Source organism: Saccopteryx bilineata, chromosome 2 (assembly GCF_036850765.1).
Source record: "Saccopteryx bilineata isolate mSacBil1 chromosome 2, mSacBil1_pri_phased_curated, whole genome shotgun sequence".
Classification (NCBI taxonomy): Eukaryota; Metazoa; Chordata; class Mammalia; order Chiroptera; family Emballonuridae; genus Saccopteryx; species Saccopteryx bilineata.
In genome coordinates this window covers 145,324,204-145,345,183 of record NC_089491.1, presented here as the reverse complement: position 1 = coordinate 145,345,183, position 20,980 = coordinate 145,324,204, and the positions used below count along the sequence as shown (strand labels likewise).

Genomic DNA, 20,980 nt, shown 5'->3' with positions numbered 1-20,980 from the left:
TGACACCCACTCACAGAGCTGTGGACTGTGTCAGATTAGTAATACAACTAAGGCAGCTAACAGAGTCCTGTGATTTTTATCCATGTCTCCTTCCCTCCCTCCTTCCCTTCTTCAGGAATTCTTAGTGACAGAAACTAGACATTCTCTGAGGATACAGGTAATACGTGTTTTTACAGTGCTGGTAGTGACAATGACAACAGTACCAGTTGGCACTGGGTGAGCTTTTTTTACACAGTGCCAGAAGCTGAGCAAAACCTTGGCTTATATTATCTCAAAACATTCAAGAACAATCATGATGAGAATTTAATCCCCACTTGATAGCCAGAGGCTGAGGATCGGAAGGTGCAACAGGGTAACAAGGAAGACACCTCCTCTCAGGATGCTCTAGGGAGAAAAAACATCTACATCTGTAATTGTAAGCAAATTTGTCAACAGCTGAACTAAATGTACTAACAGGGTTTTGTGGAGCACAAAGGGCTAGTTATGCCTAGGAGTATTACAATTGGACTCTAGGATGTAGCAGTTTAGGTGGCTCTTAAAAGATGAAACATTTCATGAGTTGTAAAGATGGGAGAAAGGAAAAGAATCCCAGGTAAAGGCTTAAAAGAGCAAGTCTTCCGAGAACCAGTGAGAGATCTGGTATGACAGAGTATGGAGGGACTTGGGTAAGCTTTGAGATAAAAGGCTGGAAAAGAAGCTTTGTTCTCAATGGGTCATGGGTTTTCTTTCTTTCTTTCTCTCTCTCTCTCTCTCTCTCTTTTTAAGTGAGAGAAAGGGAGATAGAGAGGCAGACTCCCACATGTGCCCAGGCCAGGATCCACCCAGCAACCCCTGTCTGGGGCTGATGCTAGAATCAACTGAGCTATCCTCAGTGCCTGGGGCCAATGCTTGGACCAACTGAGACACTGGCTGTGGGAGGGGAAGAGAAAGGAGAGGTAGGGAGGAGAAGCAAATGGTTGCTCCTCATGTGTGCCCTGACTGGGGATCAAACCTGGGATGTCCACATGCTGGGCTGACATTCTTTCCACTGAGCCAACTGGCCAGGACCAGGTATTTCTTTAAATAACACCTTTCATCTGAAAAGTAGCATGATCTCATTCATGTTTTAGGAAGATAACTCTGAAGGCTGTGGTGAGAAGTTGCTGATGGAAGCAGAAAACCATTTAGAAAGTTACTAGGAAAAAAATTACCAGTGCTTGGATCAATACAGAGACAGCATGTTGGTCCAAGTGGGGGAGGACGAAGAAGCTTGTAAGTTGGTATTTTGACGTTCTCATTCATATTGTATTCCGATGGCACCTATCAGATTGACATATTTTCTACAATAACCTAATCTTGGTTTGTATTCCAATTAATTAAATCCACACTGTGCAGAATACATATGGTATAAGGTGAATATGAAATATAAAGTATAAAGGCCCTGGCAGGATGCTTGGTTGGTTAGAGCGTCATCCTCAAGCACAGAGGTTGCTGGTTTGACCCCCCAGTCAGGGCACATACAGGAACAGATTAATGTTCCTGTCTCTTTCTCTCCCTTCCTCTCTCACTAAAATCAATAAATATAAAAATTAAAAAAATATATATATATATAAAGTATAAAAGCATTCTAAGTAGATGTTGCCCATCCCTTGTAGCTTATATTTTCAGTGATGATTTTAGAAACCAAAAACTATTTCTTTCAATATTCTGAAGCTTTACCCTTCTGGTTAGCATCCACATGGCCAAGGGAGCATTTATCTCACCATAAAACACACACACACTCTCTCCCTCTTTCTGCCCCCACCCCATACACACACTCACATACATGCAAACGTACTCTCTATGGTTCTTTACCTGAATCATTTATATATATATATATATAAATTATATAACTATGTATGTGTGAGTATGTGCATGTGATACAAACTTAGAAAGGTATTTTACCCAAGTGAATATATAGTAGTTTTAGAACATGATGATTAATACAATAAAGTAGAACTGTCTTAATATATAACTCTCTCTTTCAGCACCTTTATCCCTAACCAAGTACCTAGAAGATGAAAGCTATTTCATACCAATTTGAAAGGACAGGACAGAATCTGAACAAATAGCCATCACCCTCTAGGAGACGTGGGAGGTTTAAATCATTTTAGCAATCAATTCTGCCATTTGAATTTATTCTGACATTTGCAGATCTCAGTGGATGGCATGAAACTAAGGTAGAAAGGCCAAGCCCCCCAGGGTTATTCACAAGCTTTTACAACTGCAATTAAAACCACCTGAATTTGTACCCATAACCTTTCTAACACAATGCTTCCAACTTCCTGAAATTCATGGGTTTTGAAAAAGAATTTTTGTCCTACATGTATAAAACAATCAATTGTTACCTAACTCAAAAGGTGAGGTTAATGCATACAAAATAGCTACAGATCTTTTTTTATTTAAAATAGTTGGAATTTGTCCCAGTAATTTTATTGACTTGATTGTCTCTAAGTGCACCTCAAAATGCATAATAAAGATAACAATAAAATTTGTTGAGTGCTTACTCTATGACATATACTTTACCCAGTACTATCTGCTACTAGAGGTACAGAAATGATCATACTCCTCCTGTAGACAAAGAAACTACATTCTAACAGCTTAACAACTTGTTCAAGATCACACAACTATGAAATGAAAAAAAAACCCAAGATCTTTCTACAAATTCCTATTAATTCTTTTTAAACATCTATAGGCATTTCAATATACAAACTTTAAAAATTGGACAAGAAAGCCTGACCAGGCAGTGGCGCAGTGGATAGAGCGTCGGACTGGGATGCAGAGGACCCAGGTTTGAGACCCCGAGGTCACCAGCTTGAACATGGGCTCATCTGGCTTGAGCAAAAAAAAAAAAATGCTCACCAGCTTGGACCCAAGGTCACTGGCTCTAGCAAGGGGTTACTCAGTCTGCTGAAGGCCTGCAGACAAGGCACATATGAGAAAGCAATCAATGAACAACTAAGGTGTTGCAACGAAAAACTGATGATTGATGCTTCTCATCTCTCTCGGTTCCTGTCTGTTCCTGTCTATCCCTCTATCTGACTCTCTCTCTGGCCCTGTTTAAAAAAAAAAAAAAAGATAAAAATTGGACAAGAGATTGGTGGAAAGTTCAGTTTTTCATTCTTTTTTATTAAATTGTTCATAAAAGACAATTAAGTAGTGAATCAACTGTGGGCATTCATGAGTATAGACATGTGTCTTGTGCCCCAAAGATAAGAAAATCCCAATAGAAAATTGAAAATATGTTCTTGTAAAAATGAATAAGTTAGACAAAGTGCTACGCCACAACCTCAGTTTTAAAAATCTAGTTTAAAAAAGTATGCATAAGTGTGAATAAACACTTTTCCTTATACAACTACTGAAGTTACTTAAAACTTTGGTAAGCTCCCCTCCCCACTTTTCTTTTCTATGAGCAGATCAGGTAAAACTTAAACAAGGAGGTGACTCAGACTCAAAGATATGTTAATTTGTTATTGAACTTTCACCTTAAGATTCCCAGTTCAAGGCCCAGCCTCATAATATGGGCACTACTGAAATGAGATGAATGAATTTTCTACAGAGAGGGGACCAGTGGGGTACTCTCCTGCTTTTACTTTAGTGGACTCAGTCACAATGAGTTCAAACAAAAAGAACTTCTCTAAATAGCCGTTGGACTGGGTTTATCTGTGTGCGTGCATGTAAAAGTAGATACCAGTATTTGAAGACGCTTTTTGAAAGCTGTGTTTTACATGCCCTGATGTCTCTTTCAGGAAGCAAATGCGACAGAGCAACAGGGCAAGGGTAACTGCAGATGGAGTCATCATATTCTTAAATTTAATTTGCCACAAATATTTTTCTATACGAATACTGTTAATTTTACTTCACTTAGAAGAATGGAAGAGAGAGGCGCATTTTTAGAAATTTAGTTCCTTTAAACAATTACCATCTGTATGCTTTTGAAATATTTTCAGCAGATAAAACCATCCTGTCAAGGCCCAGGAAAAGCTCTTCATTGTTCCATGTCTGCACAAATTACCTTGCATCTTCGATGATTTTATGTACATTTAATCACTAAAGATTAATTACATGGCATACGGAAACCAGCGAAACACTGAGCAGATAACTTCACTTTAAGTGCACATGCAGCTAACTTGTGGCTTTTTAAAACAATTTTAATTAAAAGTACTGGAAGAATCATTGGGCTGAAAATATTAGGAGCTCTGGGATGGATGAGCTTAGCATAGCTAATTAATTGTATATTTAATCACAGCAGCCTTTGGCTGTAATTAATAATCTATTTTCCTCTGGTAATAAATATTGTAGCTCTGTAAAACAGAATTTATAATTTCCAGAATGCCATATGCACAAAAGAGTGGGACAGAAATCAAGCATTTCCACACCAGCTTTTGAACCGAGGTTGATTTTGTTTGTTTAGAGAGGATGTTTTCTATATCTTTCATTCCTTTTAAATGTCATCTCACAGTGGCAGCTTACAAATAGCTATCCCAGAGTGATTTAGACATTTCAAAGGTGTAAAGAATAATCCAAAGAGAGTGACTAGTAGAATGCTAAATGCAGTCTCACTTTTCTTACACCATAAAGATCTTACACTTTAGAAATCTTTAGGTAGCTCAATCTTAATATGATTGCTCGGGTGGTGAGACTCAGCATTAAACAGATCCTTCCATTCATTTCCTTTTAAATGTCAGAGTGAGACTAAGAGATTTCCACCAACTGCAACTTGGTAAAATGCTCAAGTCACACAGCCAAGTTGAAATATCCTCTCTCTTATGATAGCTTTTACTCTGAGTGCCAAGTGGGCATGCATGCACACATGCGTGGGTACACACACACACACACACACACACACCCTTTCTGTTCTTCAAGAATCCATGCCAAAGTAGCACATTTTTGTTCTTGTGACCCTTTCATTAATTTTTGTGAGAGAAACTCCCTAATAGGAGGTTGTCACATGTCTTTCATAGGATCTAAGATTTCTTCTTGCAAGCAAAGATTTAAACTCTAAGAATTTTGCATATAAAGGAGATAATATATTAATTTTAGAGGATCAGTTTCTCCTATATTAACAATATTCTAATATGAAATGTTTCATTAAATATCAGTTTTCCATTACCATTATATATATTTAAATATATATTTAAATTTAGAAATTAAATTTAATGGGGTGACATTGATTAATAAGAGTACATATCTCTGTAGCATGTGAACTGTTGATTGCATTCCGTGTCCATTACTCAAAGTCAAATCATTTTCTATCACTGTATATTTGTCCCTTTTTACTCACTCCCCTCCCCACCAACCTTCTCCACCTGGTAACCACTGCACTGTTATTTATGTCCATCAGTCTCAGTTTTATATCCAACCTATGTGTGAAATCTTATAGTTCTTAGCTTTTTCTGATTTCACTTAGTATAATGTTCTCAAGGCACATCCATTTTGTCATAAATGATCTGATGTCATCATTTCTTATGGCTGAGTAGTATTCCATTGTATATATGTACCATATCTTCTTTATTCAATCGTCTATTGAGAGGCACTTTGGTTGTTTCCATGTCTTGGCCACTGTAAATAATGCTGTGATGAACATGGGGGTGCATGTGTCTTTCCATATTGAAGTTTTTGAGTTTTTTGGGTAGACATCCAGTAGAGAGATTACTGAGTCATATGCTAATTTTATTCTTAATTTTTTGACAAACCACCATAATGCCTTACACAACAGCTGTACCAGTTTACTTTTGCACCAGCAGTTAATGAGGGTTCCTTTTAAAGATTTCTATAGTAATGTGTAGGAGCTACAGGTTGTTGAATAAATAAATCCTTAGCTTAAAACAATCTTTTAAGATCATGGAGAACACACATTTTTGTATGCATCTGATACAACTGCTTGATATGCTAATCAATTCATAAATTTACTTCTATTTTTCTGGGGGCTATGTGGCCTTCTTATGAATATATATGAAAGAAACAGATATGAATTAGGTTATTAAAATTATATCAAGTAAAAATATTTTTATTCAGTCTATAGTGGGCATTAGTAAATATCTAGGAATGAAACAAAGAACAGAATAATATATGGTGGTAAAAATTTGCAAGTTCCTCAAAGGCTACCATTAATATCATATGATAAAAATTAGCTCTTATCAAATACATGATGACACCTTCAAGGCTTAGTCAGTTTATAATATAACATGTATCTCCAATGAGAACAAAAGTATTAAAGACAATTGTTTAAAAATTATACTAGTTTTTTCTTTTCAGAATTGTGCCTAGTTAACAGCTTTTTTTTTTTTTTTGCAATTTTCTGAAGTGAGACGTGGGGAGGCAGAGAGACAGACTCCTGCATGCGCCCAACCAGGATCAACTCAGAATGCCCACTAGGGGGCAATGCTCTGCCCATCTGGGGCATTGCTCCATTGCAACCAGAGCCATTCTAGTACCTGAAGCAGAGGCCATGGAGCCATCCTCAGCACCCAGGCCAACTTTGCTCCAATGGAATGCTGGCTGTGGGAGGGGAAGAGAGACAGAGAGAAAGAGAGGGGGAAGGGTGGAGAAGCAGATGGGTGCTTCTCCTGTGTACCCTGGCCAGGAATCGAACTCAGGACATCCACACGCTGGGCTGATGCTCTACCGCTGAGCCAACTGGCCAGGGCCCCTAGTTAACAACTTTTTATACAGGCTCCCTCCATGTCCTGCTAAGATTATTTATGAAAGCAAAGGGAAGAAAAGTTCACCTGGACAATGAAAGGCATTATTCATAGTTACTTTATTTGTCCCAATTTTCATAGAATTTTTCACTTATTGATTGAACCAAACTTACAATTTAGATAATGTTCTCTGAGGAGTCATATGGTGTTGGGCTAACTTGGGTATATGGACTGTGTGAGTGTGTGTGTGAGATTGTGTGAGTGTGAGTGTGTGTGTGTATGAGACTCAGCAGTTATCCACTGGATACTCAGAAAAGTGGCAGTTATGCTCTCATTCTGTAGGGGAACCGGACAGTGCCATGCTCTCTCTGAAATATTCTACTGTTCATAGAATGAAAGTCTACTTTGCCCTGTCTTGTTAGAACTCTCAGGAGATTATTTTAACATCATACCTAAGGTTATTTACTGTTGTGCTGAGAAGATGGATTTTGAGAGGCGAGATCCTACCAATAGATAGATGGTGGCATTTCTTGAAATGTGTAGGGAGATTTGCATAGCAGAAGTTCAAAGTAGAGGGTCTTAGAGGTAAGCGGGACATTCCTAAAGACAAGAGAATCTAAGGACTCAGGTGAACTCATGAGATGATGCTACCACGGTAATTTCACTTCTTTATTTCTTGGACTAAGAAGAGATACATATTTAAATTTACTTTTCATTTTAATTATGTTTCTCATAATTTCTTTAGTTTTTTGAAAACTTCTTGTCATGAAAAGGTAATATTGGGAAGAGAAAGAGAGGAAAGAATGAAAGTGACAGAGTGAACGAGAGAGAGAGATGTCTGAGGCACACTTAGCTCTTCTTTAAGTTCACTCCTGCACATGACATTCTTATAGACAAGAAAGAATTGTGACACAGAGAAAATACTATTTGGAGGATCTAGATTTCTTAAAGAGTACACAAAAAGATATTAATGTACCATTATAACCCACGAAGGCAGAGTAAAGTAAAGGAAAAAGATAGTATGAATGTTTAACCCTTAGTTTGATTCCAAGCTCTGCTCCTTAGCAGTTGTGGAACTTCAGACTGATCATTTCATTTACTGAAATTTGATTTTCTCCTCTGCACATCAGTGATAATAAATGTTGACCTCTAATTGTTGTAATAACAAAGTAATGAGAAAATACAGAAAAAGTAACCAATATGTGAACTAGGATAGAAATTCAAGAAAACATATGAAAATGATAACATTTTGTTATGTATGTGGCATTCAAAAGTGTTCTCTATTCAACATTTATCAGTGAGTGACAATTATGGCATGTTTAGACATGTTTAGAAATAACACTTGTGAGATTTTTTGGATAGTACAAATTTGAAGAAGTAAATGTTACACGTGAAAAGAGCATTGGATTAGTGGTCAGAGGACTTGAATCCCCATTCTAGACCATTTGTTTCCAATGTAGACTTGCAAAATCTCTTCAGTTCTGAAAACCTTATCTCATAAAGAGTTTCAAATACATGTGAAGTCATTACAGATGAAGGAAGTTAATGCTTGATATTTGCAATCTATTTAGCAATTTATACATGAATTGCTTCATCAACATTTATCTCACTGCTCACAGGAGATTTAAGTATTATCCACATCTTAAATAAGAGGTAAATATTGGTTTAATTAATTTTTACCAAGGTCACACAACAAGCGATAAAGCTGGGATTAAAAGCCTTGACTAGCTCTCAGCATCCTTGTTATCCACCATAAGACATCTCTGCTTTTTTATTCAACCTGTTGCCTGGATTAGTTTATCACTGTATAGGATATAGGAAATGGTTGTTAATTTAAATCCAAATATTATTTTCTCAGCAAAAATGCTTATCACAGAAGGCAATGTGAAGAAGATAGAATCTATTATTGCTTCTCAAGTTCTCATAAGTCTATTTAAGTTAACCAAAAACAATGACACATAACCATTTGCTAAACTTGGCCCTTGTGAAATATTCAGTTTGGTACCTTTTAGAAAGCTGAAGATTATGGATAATTGGTGTCATTATTATATTTTTACAAATGCTCTAGATTTATCAAATGACAGTTTCTCAAAGTATGAATTCTGTGCTAAAGAGGAAGGATTAAAACTTCAGCAAAATATCCAAAATTTATAAAGTCTAAATCTTTTGAAAAAAAATGAACTAACATAAATTCAGTTTAGAAAATGGTGAGTTGACTTGCTCTTATTTCTTAATCTAAACAGTGTGTAAATTGCTGAGATTCCAAACAGGGAGGTAAGTTCTATTCACATCTCCTGCTCCATTACCCCCACAATTCCTCTAACACAGGATGCACAGAGAGAAACAGCTAGTGGAAATGATTTCCTAAGCGACCGAACTGCTGAATAGCACAACATCCTTTAGGCTAGGCTTTCTTAACAGCAGTACTACTGACATTTTACGCTGGGTCATTCTTTGTTGTGGGGGACTGTCGTGTGCATTGAGAATGTTTAGCAGCTTCCCCGGCCTCTACCCATTTGATGCTAGTAACTTCCTCTACACAAATGCATACAACACCACCATTTGTGACAACAAAAAATGTCTCTGGATATGGCCAAATTTCCTCTAGAGAGTGTGATCACATCCAAATGTGAACCACTGTTTTAGGCTTCATTCTTTTGTATGTATGGTTTTTAAAAATTGTGATTTATTTTTTTCTTCTTTTCCAAGTGAGGGGGAGAGATAGAGACACAGAATCTTACATGTTCCCTGACTGGGATCCACCCAGCAACCCTATCTGGAATGTATGCTCTGCCCATCTGGGGCCATGCTTGCACCGAGCTATTTTTAGTACCTGAGGCAGATGCTCAATAGAGCCATCCTCAGCACCCAGGCTGATACACTCGAACCAATAGAGCTATGGCTGCAGGAGGTGAAGAGAGAGAGAAAAAGAGGGGGGAGGGGGAGGGGTGGAGAAGCAGATGGTCACACACTTCTCCTGTGTGTCTTGACCCAAAATCAAACCTGGGACATTCACATGCCAGGCTAACACTACCACTGAGCCAACCAGCTAGGACCTGTATGTGTCATATTTAAAAAATTAAATATAGTTGACATACAATGTTATATTAGTTTCAGGTGTGCAACACAGTGATTTGACATTTATATATCTTATGTGATCACCACAATAAGTCTAGTAAATATCTGTCACTGTATAAAGTTATTATATCAATGACTATATTCCCATGCTGTACATTATATCCTTATGAACTAAGACTTACAAACTTCTAGTTATAAAATAAGTCTCAAGCTTCATTTTAATGGCAATTTATTTCATTAAGGTTGAAGAATGCTGTTCTAACAGAGACCTGGGTTTACTATAAAAGATTTGGAACACTGAAAAACATAGAAGTTGAAGAACAGAAATTAATTAAAATTTATATTTAAAATTTTATATTTACAGATCATCATAGTTTTAAGGAAAAAATGATTTAAATTTAACTGAATAAAATAGCAAACAATATTACTTGTGAGAATTCTAATTTTTGTTTTTCAAAGTGTGATTGTCAGGCTTTTCCACCATGGTGTCATCCTGATGTCCATTAGGTACTCTGTGTAGAGTTTGAACTATCATTAAAGTGGTAAAATCATATTTCATTGGTGATGGCCATATGACAAAGATTGAGAAAACAAGGATAGCTCCATGTCTGATGACATGCTGCTTGCTTATTCTAATAAATATTGTGTTTCATTAATTTGTCTCATAGACCTTATTTTCCATTTTTATTCAATTCATAATTTCCTCCAAACTTACTTAAAATTTCCACATCCTCCTCAAATGGTGAAGCCTACATATGGCTGTAATATGCAACCTAAGAATTAAGAGCCTAAAACGTTATAAATATGAATTAAAAATTGTTTGAAATTTCATATGCTCTTGCTAAAAATACTCTGCTCTATGTTAATTATCTGGATGCTTCATTGCATTGCTGACTTGGGACAGGATTTAGGATGCTGATAAAGCAATGTGGAAGGGATGACAAAATGTACTTTTACAGGACTAAATGGCTGTGACACATCACCAGATTAACAACAAGCCCTTGCAACATTTGTTCTGAAAATAGTACTTAACTATTTGGAGCTCTTGACATAACTGCATATGGTAATTTTGGAGATTGATGAAAACCTAGCAGACTTATATCACCCCTTCCTTCCCCCCTCCCTCCCTTCCTCCCTCCCTCCCTCCCTCCCTCCCTCCCTCCCTCCCTCCCTCCTTCCTTCCTTCCTTCTTCCTTCCTTCCTCTCTCTCTCTTTCATTCATTCATTCATTCATTCATTCATTCATTCACTCACTCATTCATTCATTCATTCATATGTAACCCTAACCCTAACCCTAACCCTAACCCTAACCCTATTTAATGCATTTCTCTCTATATTTAAGAGGGATGCATACATATGTATTTTCTAAAAAGCTATAAAAATCACTGACTATGTTTACCCAACAAGGAACTAACTGCTTTCTCAACTGTAGAACTCCAACTTGAGAAAACACTCACCTCTGAGCTAGTGGTTATTTTCCATCTTCCCTCGTTAGGGTGGCTAAGCATAACACAGAGAAATGTGATCAAGTGTGACAAAACCTGTGCTTCATCTACATCTATTTCTCACTATGATTTTAATTGCTAGACATCAGGGCTTTAGATATTTCTACGCCATGTCAAGAGACAAGCCTCATGAATTAAAGAATATTTTTGGTAAATAACCAAACATGTAAATCGATGTTTTGCATAATTAGCTCATTGTTGGAAACCAGCATACTTGTAGAGTTCACAATATTAAACATTTTAAAACATACAGTTGAGGTTCTCTGCTAACAGTATTTCAAGTTCTAGACTTATTTAGAGTTGGTTAGAGTAGAGTAGAACACAAATGATGTTGGTAAAACTGAAAGCTAATGATTATAATTTAAAATATGATTAGATATTGAGACTTCCTAGTGTGTAATATTGTACTCTTGTCAAAACACCAGGACTAGTAATTAAAATTTAAAAAATTAGAAAATAATTATCTTGAGTCTAAGATTAGTTTCCTCTTCCTTTTTTGTTCTTTCAATTTTTATTCATGAATTAAAAAAAAAGAAAGAAAGAAATGACTGAATAGCAGCCATGTGCCAGTTTTAGGCACTGAGGTACTATCAGTGAACAAGTCCTACAAATTCCCTGACCTCACAGAGTTCACATTTTAGTGAGGCAAACAGACAATCAATATAATAAGTATTTCATCTATTTGTTAAGGAGTATGAAGAAAATAGAGGAGGATTCAGTGTGGGGGGAGTTATAAATTTTTGTTTTGTCAGTGTAGATCTCACTGAGAAGGTGCCAAGCATTTGAGCAAAGATTTAATTAAGAGATAAAGGACTGCCCACATGTCTACCTGGAGGAGCCCAAGGAGAGAAACTGCCATTGCAAAGGCCAGCGTGGAGGCGCTCTAGGCATTGAGGGCAGCAGGGAGGAAGGGAGACTGGAGAAGGGTGAGCAGGGGAGCAGAGTGACAGTTGAATGCACAGTAACTGGACACATACTAGGCCGCTGTGTGGTCTGGGCTTTGACCCTTAGTTGTCTTTCCAAGAAAGCTTTCCTCACTTTTCTTACTTTGGTTTCTTTATTTCTTTATTTTTTTTAGAGAGAGAGGGAGAGGGACAGACAGAAAGGGAAAGAAATGAGAAGCACCAACTCATACTTGCGGCACCTTAGTTTCACTGATTGCTTTCTCATATGTGCCTTGACTGGAGGATTACAGCAGAGCAAGTGACCCCTTGCTCAAGCCAGTGACCTTGGGCTCAAGCCAGTGACCTTGGGCTTCAAGCCAGCGACCTTTGGGCTCAAACCAGCAACCATGGGGTCATATCTATGATCCCATGCTCAAGCTAGTGACCACATGCTAAAGCTGGTGAGCTTGCATTCAAGCCGGATGAGTCCAAGCTCAAGATGGCAACCTCAGGGTTTTGAACCTGGCTGCTCAGGGTCCCAGGCCAACGCTCTATCCACTGTGCCACCTCCTGGGCAGGCTTACTTTGGTTTCTTTTTCCCAGTTTCACTTTCTCCTCTCTTATCTTGATCAGTCTGCCCTCTCCTCCTCTGACACCCAGTTGTTGCTATTGAAACATCTACTGCCTTCCCCTTGCAATCTCCAGGTAGAGTGTCTTTACAACAGTAAAGCCTTACTTACTGAACTGTTAGTCTGTGTTGTACATGATGCATCAGATACCATCTCAATTAACCGAACATTTATAATAACTCTCTTAGACTGAGTATTATCACTGCACTTATTTTTCAGATGAGGGAAGAGATAAAGGTTATATATTTCTGTTTCTGTTACATAATAAAGATTTGTAAGCAATGGGATTTGAACCTTAGTTGAGTTGAACCCAAATCTAAGATTTTTCTCCATCAATTTAGATTATTTCCTGGTTTTTCTATTCCCAACTCAATTCAAGAAGTATTTATTTATTTATTATTTATTTATTTATTTATTTATTTTTTCATTTTTTCATTTTTCTGAAGCTGGAAACAGGGAGAGACAGTCAGACAGACTCCCGCATGCGCCCGACCGGGATCCACCCGGCACGCCCACCATGGGGCGATGCTCTGCCCACCAGGGGGCGATGCTCTGCCCATCCTGGGGGTCGCCATGTTGCGACCAGAGCCACTCTAGCGCCTGAGGCAGAGGCCACAGAGCCATCCCCAGCGCCCGGGCCATCTTTGCTCCAATGGAGCCTTGGCTGCGGGAGGGGAAGAGAGAGACAGAGAGGAAAGCGTGGCGGAGGGGTGGAGAAGCAAATGGGCGCTTCTCCTGTGTGCCCTGGCCAGGAATCGAACCCGGGTCCTCCGCACGGTAGGCCGACGCTCTACCACTGAGCCAACCGGCCAGGGCCTAAGAAGTATTTATTTCAAACAGTGGATTTAACAGAATAGAAGTTTTACCAAAATTATTTTCAGTGTTAGAAGGGACATTAAAGTCTAACCTCTTCTGAATATTTACATGTCTTTTATAGTTTCTATGCCAAGTGCTCATCTGGGCTCTCTATGAAAACATTCAGCAACCAAGAGTTAAATAATGGTTTGTTTTTTAATAGAACTATATTATAATATAGACCCATGATTGTCTGTTTATTGTTCTGTTGTAAAAAAAAAAACCTGGAAACTATTGTGTGTGATTTTTCAAAATTAAAAAGTAATTGTCACTTTTCAATTCTCTCTTCTTGCCAGTATTTTATGTTAGTCTGTCTCATTAGTATTAAAAATTTTTAAATAATTCAATAGCATACCCTTAAATATATTTCTGGTTAAATTTTGTTTTGAGAATACTTTGTAGCAAAGTCAGATACAGAAATCATTATACTTCCTTGCTTCTAATTCTACTATTTCAAAACAAACACAAATAGTAATGCAGGAAACAGGTGACGGACAGTAAGAATAGTAACACCTTCAGTGAATCCTGGCACTCTGGGAATTTCCTGATGTGTCATTTCCTTGCCGGAATTAACCCACAGGAAGAATCGACTGTAGGATCTAGTCATCTGAGGACACGTATGGGGTACAGACTGATTTGGCTGGCATCATGGATAGGATAATGTAAGTGTTGACTGCCCAGAGATAGGCTACTTTCTGGTCCCTCAAAAGTCTCCTCTGTGTGGAGCCTGCACTCCTCCCTTTTCCATTACCCCTTCCCCTCTCTCTTCAAATTTAATAAAAACACCCCCGACAACACATATCTTACCTGGAAATAGTAATATATTAGTATTCATTGAACTTTTCTATAGATGAATTAATCAGGTCAACCAGTGTCAAGATCTAGATTTTAAGAAACCTGGATTCAGGGCAAGTATATATTTTCCAGGAAGATGTTGGGACTGAAGAGAAGGGGCAAGTTTTGAGACATAAGAATGACTAGGAAGCCAGACTTGGGAAGCAAGGTAGAAATCAGTCTTGGATAGCCAGTGGGAGGTTATAATCTGAAAGAACACACAAAAATCACTGAATGGACTAACATGTAGGCACACCTGACCTCCTGCATGCTTTTCTCATCCTATGGTGACTTCAGAGTAAGATATCAATGTGCCCACAGAGATATTTGGACCACACACTTCACCTTAGAGTTAAGAAACAGAATCATAAGGATTGAAGAGCCCAAAGCCACACATTAGTGTGTAGCAAATCTGGGTAATAGAGCTAGCTACCTGATGGATCTTTGGACTCCTTAATATGGTCAGGGTTATAGTGTTGGTAAGATGAAAATCCAGGTAATAATAATTCTAGTAGTTCACATTTCCTACTTATTTATCACTCACTAGTCATCAAGTGGTAAATAGTTCTCTTACTTGCATTCAGCATGTAATTGGTAAAAAGCTTGATGTGGTGGGACTATCCTCCAAGTCTACTTTTTGGGTGGGTGAGAAACAGATGTGTTTCTTTTAAGTGACTGGTCTGAAGTCACAGAGCTAGTTTTTCAGGAGTCAGGATTTGAATCAAAATTCCAAAACTGTACTCAATGAAAAAGGCACTGGTTAGCTGAAATGAGAAGAACTCAGCCCAGAAATGACTCTTCAAACCTGCAATTATGATTACGGTAGGTTTAATTTTAAAAAATCACATGGGTTTTCTTTGATCTCTTAGGATTAATTATTTTAATATTTTCAAATTCTTCATTTCTCATTGTGGCAGGGCTAAAATATCCCAGTTATAACAAATAACACTCCCTCAATTTTGCTATAGGACATACATAAGTTCTCTATATAATACAAAGCATTATTCTCTTTTAAAAATAGGTTTTGAACTTTTTTGATGGGTCTAAAAGGAAGAGCAGGATCTTACACATAAACTTTTAAGGTATTTTCAGAAACCAGTTTAGGTACTTATAGAATGTATTTGTTCCAGGATGCAGAACAAATTTAACAGAGATAAAAAATAAACACAAAAAGTTAGGGGAAAATAATATAAGTTCAAATAAAAGATAAAAGAGGCCTCTCTTTAATCATATAATGCAATGTATGTACTACTAGACTCTGAACTAAGCTATAAAGAATTTCTACTTGATTGGTTGTTTGTTTGTTTATTTATTTACTTGAGATGGCATATCAGAACAAAAGTTGGATGCTTGAAGAAGCTGCCCAAAAACATTAAAATGAGAGAAAAAAAACCCCTCACAGTTAGGTGCCATAATTTAGGGATCCTGACAAGAACGATTAATTGTCACTGTGTTGCTACTATTTGAACTCATACAGTCGATTTAGTCTGAGTTCTTGCAAGATCTGAGAGGATCATTAAAGGAAGCTTGAGGCTAAGCACAGATAATAGGAGTATTTTAATATTCTTGATGCTTTTACAAAGGAATAGCATGTCATACATCAATTCTACACACTGCTCTGAAGCTCTTGGGGGGGCTAGTGGGGGTGGGGGAATTCCAGCCACCCTCTCTTCTCTCTTCCCCAACTGCTTAAAAAAAGAGAAAGAGAGAGATTTAGGATGTTTCCAGAAGTCCTAAGGCACTATAAGAATCTAAGGAAATCTCAAAAGAGACATGTATTCTTATTTACTCCTTTTAAAATTCTTTCCTTTGAAGTCTTGTGTAAGCTTACTGAAAGAATGAAAATAGATTGCAATTTTTTGGATTACCTTAATAAAGGAAATGAAAACAAAATTACAATCTTTTGTTATGGAAGACATGCAAGATCTACCCTTTGACAAAGAGGATAAAATATAAAATGTTTAAGATATGTAAAAGCTCAACTGAAATACAAATTATCCTTCAGATACTACTACATAAATTATATGGCCTGAAAAATTGCATTTCATGGTTGCTTCTCACATATTATATATGTATAATATTTAATACCAGGATGAACTTTCTCAGAAAGCTATTTTTCTGTTTCTATAAATAGAAATAATTCTACAATTTTCAAAAGATCTTAAAACTCTTAAACAGAGTTGATCCTGGGCTAATCTCTAGTAGATTCCCTTACCTCCCCCACCCACTATAAGTCTCACTGTCAGGAAGCCAATTTATTTGTGCTGTCCCTGTCTGCCTTTCACTAACTACTAGGCATAGTCTTGTTATAGTTAGGTATTTTTCTTCTCTGCCTACTCCTAGACTTAGCTGCAGAGCAGTAGAAAACACTCTGACTTTGGCCCTATAAGAGGGATTTAAATCTTATCTCTCTTACTTTGTTAATTCTGATAACTCTCTAACCTTACTGATCCTCAGTTTCTTTATCTTTAAAATGGAAAATACTACCAGTCTCACAGGATTTCTATGAGAAATAAACAACTCAACAAATCTGAAAGCAGCTGGTTTGGACCCTGGTGCTATAGGCACTTAATGATTGTTACTTGACTCTGAATCTTAGCTGGTGACAGACACTGTTGGTTGCTCACCCAGAACCAGGCCTTTCTCTCTTTTTGTAGAACACTAATTCCCATGATAGAGTAAAAATATTTCAGATACTTCTATTTCAGCTTCTCTAATAGCTAAGAGACAAGTATGTACGCCTATACTGGTCTAAACTATTTCTGGAGGAAATCACTAAGATATTTTTGGGATTTTTTTATATTGGTAAAAGAGAAAGATGGCAGGGAAAAACACCTTGTCTGTCTTCCCCCTTAGGTTTAGCTGTGTAAAGATGTGATGCATGGAGCAATGGTAGCCACTTGTGACAATGAAAGGCTAAGAGAAAGACAGTGAGACTCAGCCAATACCTAGATATCACTGACCCACTGATCCAGGCTGGGAACAATTAGTTCTCGAACATCTGATGTGATCAAAATGAATGTGACTATATTTAATCAATCTTTGGTGGGGTATTTCGTTATTTGTAGCCAGAAAGCATAAAAAATGCCCTATGTATAAGGTGTTATTATAATCAACTCATTGCTCTTAACATGGTAAACTGATCCTTATCCATAAAACCATGGTAGTAAATGGCTAATCTAAGTAGGGCAATGTAATAGATGCTAGTAAAGCAAAAGGTATGAAATGTGGTATCTATAATTTAAGATTTCATTTTGATTTTTATACTTTATTTGCCTGACATAATGAGGCTTTTCAGTATATCAAACAAAATAATTACTTAATTATGTTTGAAAATCTATCTTCTACATTCCATCCCTGGTTGAAATGTTATCTGTTCCCCATTCTACAGAATATCAGGACTGGCCACCTAGAGTTCCCATTTGAGTTCAGCAGAGCATATTCTTCTATTTCTCCTCCTCTACCTTGTTCTGTGTTTGTTATCTGGAAAGAATATCTTCCAGGGGAAGAGTTAAAAAATTATAAAATATTTATATAAAAGTTTATGTTTGGTAGCTGAGCCTGACAGTGGGAAACAATTTAATTGCAATATTATTTTTGTTTATTACCTTCATTAAAGCTACATTATGCAGAGATAATACACATACTAAGAAACCTTCCCACTGGGCACTTAGGGCATAAAATAAAACCTACTTATTATTAACAACTTTGTATCTTCATAGCATGCTATGTTTCGACATTCAATCTATATTTGTCTCAAAAGATCAAAATCTCAGCAAGACCCATTACTCCATGAAAATCTATGTCCTTAGCATAATAGGTAGATGTAAAATAAAGGGGAAGGAGTAAATTTTATCTAGGAATTCCAAATCTCAATTCCAGTTTAACTTGACTATCTAAAATATTCCAACCATCTGGTGATTTAGCCATAGGCTAATGTCAGCTTCATGTGTTGTGAACAGGATCAACAGTAGAATGGAATTAGTGAACTGGTCTCATCTCAGAAGGACACCAAGGCAATTGAGGCAAGAAATAGGCCAGCTGCTCTCTCAACAGGTGGCTGGTAAAAGAGATGGCTATTGTGACAGAGAGAAGGAATTACTGACATCACCAAAATTATGCCTTTGAACTTCTAATCATAATAGTTAATTTAGAGAACAAAAATTCTGCACTGATGTACAATAAACATGAAACACTCAAACTTAAAATTTGCAAAGAATTACATGGCCACAAGAGATAAACTATCTTGGTTCATTGAAATTACATGAGACATTTGATCCAGTTTTAGAAAGTTATGGACCGGCCCTGGTCGGTTGGCTCAGTGGTAGAGCGTCGGCCTGGCGTGCAGAAGTCCCGGGTTTGATTCCCGGCCAGGGCACACAGGAGAAGCGCCTATCTGCTTCTCCACCCCTCCCCCTCCTTCCTCTCTGTCTCTCTCTTCCCCTCCCACAGCAAGGTTCCATTGGAGCAAAGATGGCCCGGGCGCTGCGGATGGCTCCTTGGCCTCTGCCCCAGGTGCTGGAGTGGCTCTGGTCACAACAGAGCGACGCCCCGGAGGGGCAGAGCATCGCCCCCTGGTGGGCGTGCTGGGTGGATCCCGGTCGGATGCATGCGGGAGTCTGTCTGACTGTCTCTCCCAGTTTCCAGCTTCAGAAAAATACACACACAAAAAAAAGTTATGCACCAGTGATGTTGATTTCATAAAAAAGTTACTCAGAGTTGATAAAACAGTGGGGTGGATCCAGTGAGTGGTTTTTGTTAATTAATTCTCTTATTTCTTACACTTTCTGGACTCTCATGTTCTTTAATGTAAAATTGTTATTGAATCCAATAAAGGAACATGTCTATTTTCTTAAAGAGATCTATACAAACAGGTGCTCAGGGATTTTCTTTGATTAAGCCTTTCTTGCACCTAAACACCTTTCCAGAGAGGAAGCACTTTTTCTCCATGTGGAGCAGGAACTCCTGTGTAGGGAAGTGTTGGACAGATAATGATGTCAATGATCATCATTCCCACATAACTTAGAGACCTGCTACTTCAATTTAAACTATTTTTTCTTGCTCACTTGTCAGTAAAAATGGTGAGCAGCTGGTTAACCTTTTTCACATAAAATAATCCCATGCACATGAGAAGTTACTTAATCATTCTCTCAGCTATAGAAGAATGTTGAATAATAGAACTAAGTAAAAATGGATATATATTATCATGATACTATCATAACTGTATTCACTGATCTATTGGACTGCAAAAATAATATCATGTCATCTACTTTAGTTTCCTGACAAATCAATGCTGCCCCAATCTTGAGAAAGCTAGCTATTTCTTCTGTGTATCAATGAAATCCATATTTACACATCCAAGTTAGGATATGATCACATCCTTTTCATTGGCCAGTGTCCCCAACTGTATCTCATTAATACACCATTTGTGTAAAAGTCATTATTTCTTTCCTTCCTTCCTTCCTTCCTTCCTTCCTTCCTTCCTTCCTTCCTTCCTTCCTTCCTTCCTTCCTTCCTTCCTCTCTCCCTCCCTCCCTCCCTCCCTCCCTCCCTCCCTCCCTTCCTTCCTCCTTCCTTCCTCCCTTCCTTTCTTTCTTGAGAGAGGGAGAGAGAGAAGGGGACAGTCAGGAACAGACAGACAGGAAGGGATAGAGATGAGGCACATCAACTCATAGTCGCAGCACTTCTAGTTGTTCATTGATTGCTTTCTCATATGTGCCTTGACCAAGGGGTTGCAGCAAAGCCAGTGACACCTGGCTCAAACCAGCAACCTTGGGCTTCAAGTCAGTGACCTTGGGCTTCAAGCTAGCAACCACTGGACTCAAACACATGACCTTGGGATCATGTCTATGATCCAGTGCTCAAGCTGGTGAGCTCAAACTGGATGAGCCGGCACTCAAGCCAGTGACCTCGGGGTTTCAAATCTGGGTCCTCAGCATCCCAGCTGGTCAAGCAAAGTCATTATTTCTTATTTTGAAATTTTAATGTCAATTGTGATGTTGAATATTTGAATGGATTTCATAACAGAAAAAAAAACTATTGTTTTTCACAACTACTTACTTTATTTTGGGAATGGAGGTAGGGACTGCTTTGGCCCTTATTTTCTTAGCTCATTAAAAACTAAAAACACTACTATTTTTCCCTAGAATTCTGACTTGGAACATTCCCACAAGTGATTAAGGCTTGGCATTGGATGTATGTATCTGAGGCAATATGGCTTTAATAAGAACTTTATCAAGGTTTTGAATAGCTCTGTTCATTTCTCCCAGGAGAGCTCCCTGAATATAATAAATAGCAGGAATATAGTGTATGTGTATGTGTTTCTTATTTAAGAGCCCAAACTTATTGTGATTATACATTTTAGCTTTTTGACCCAGTCAGATTGGGTCATTGTTATTACCACAATTTTATTTGTTCCTTCATGCAACAGGACTTACATAAGACTGGAGAACATGAGGGGAGTTGGTGTCTTATTAGACTGTAGCTTATGTATTAGCTTCATGTAAATTATCAACAGGTAGAAATGTTTTAAA

At 37.7% G+C, this 20,980-nt stretch overlaps 1 protein-coding gene and 1 non-coding gene across 2 annotated transcripts in view; both read right to left on the bottom strand.

The window, feature by feature from the left end:
* PDZRN4 (PDZ domain containing ring finger 4) overlaps positions 1-20,980 on the bottom strand; it is a 150,935-nt gene that overhangs the window by 89,431 nt on the left and 40,524 nt on the right. The gene's annotated exons all lie outside the window — the stretch shown is intronic.
* On the bottom strand, positions 13,499-13,574 carry TRNAG-ACC (transfer RNA glycine (anticodon ACC)). The gene has a single exon. It is a non-coding gene; the product is annotated as a tRNA-Gly (tRNA).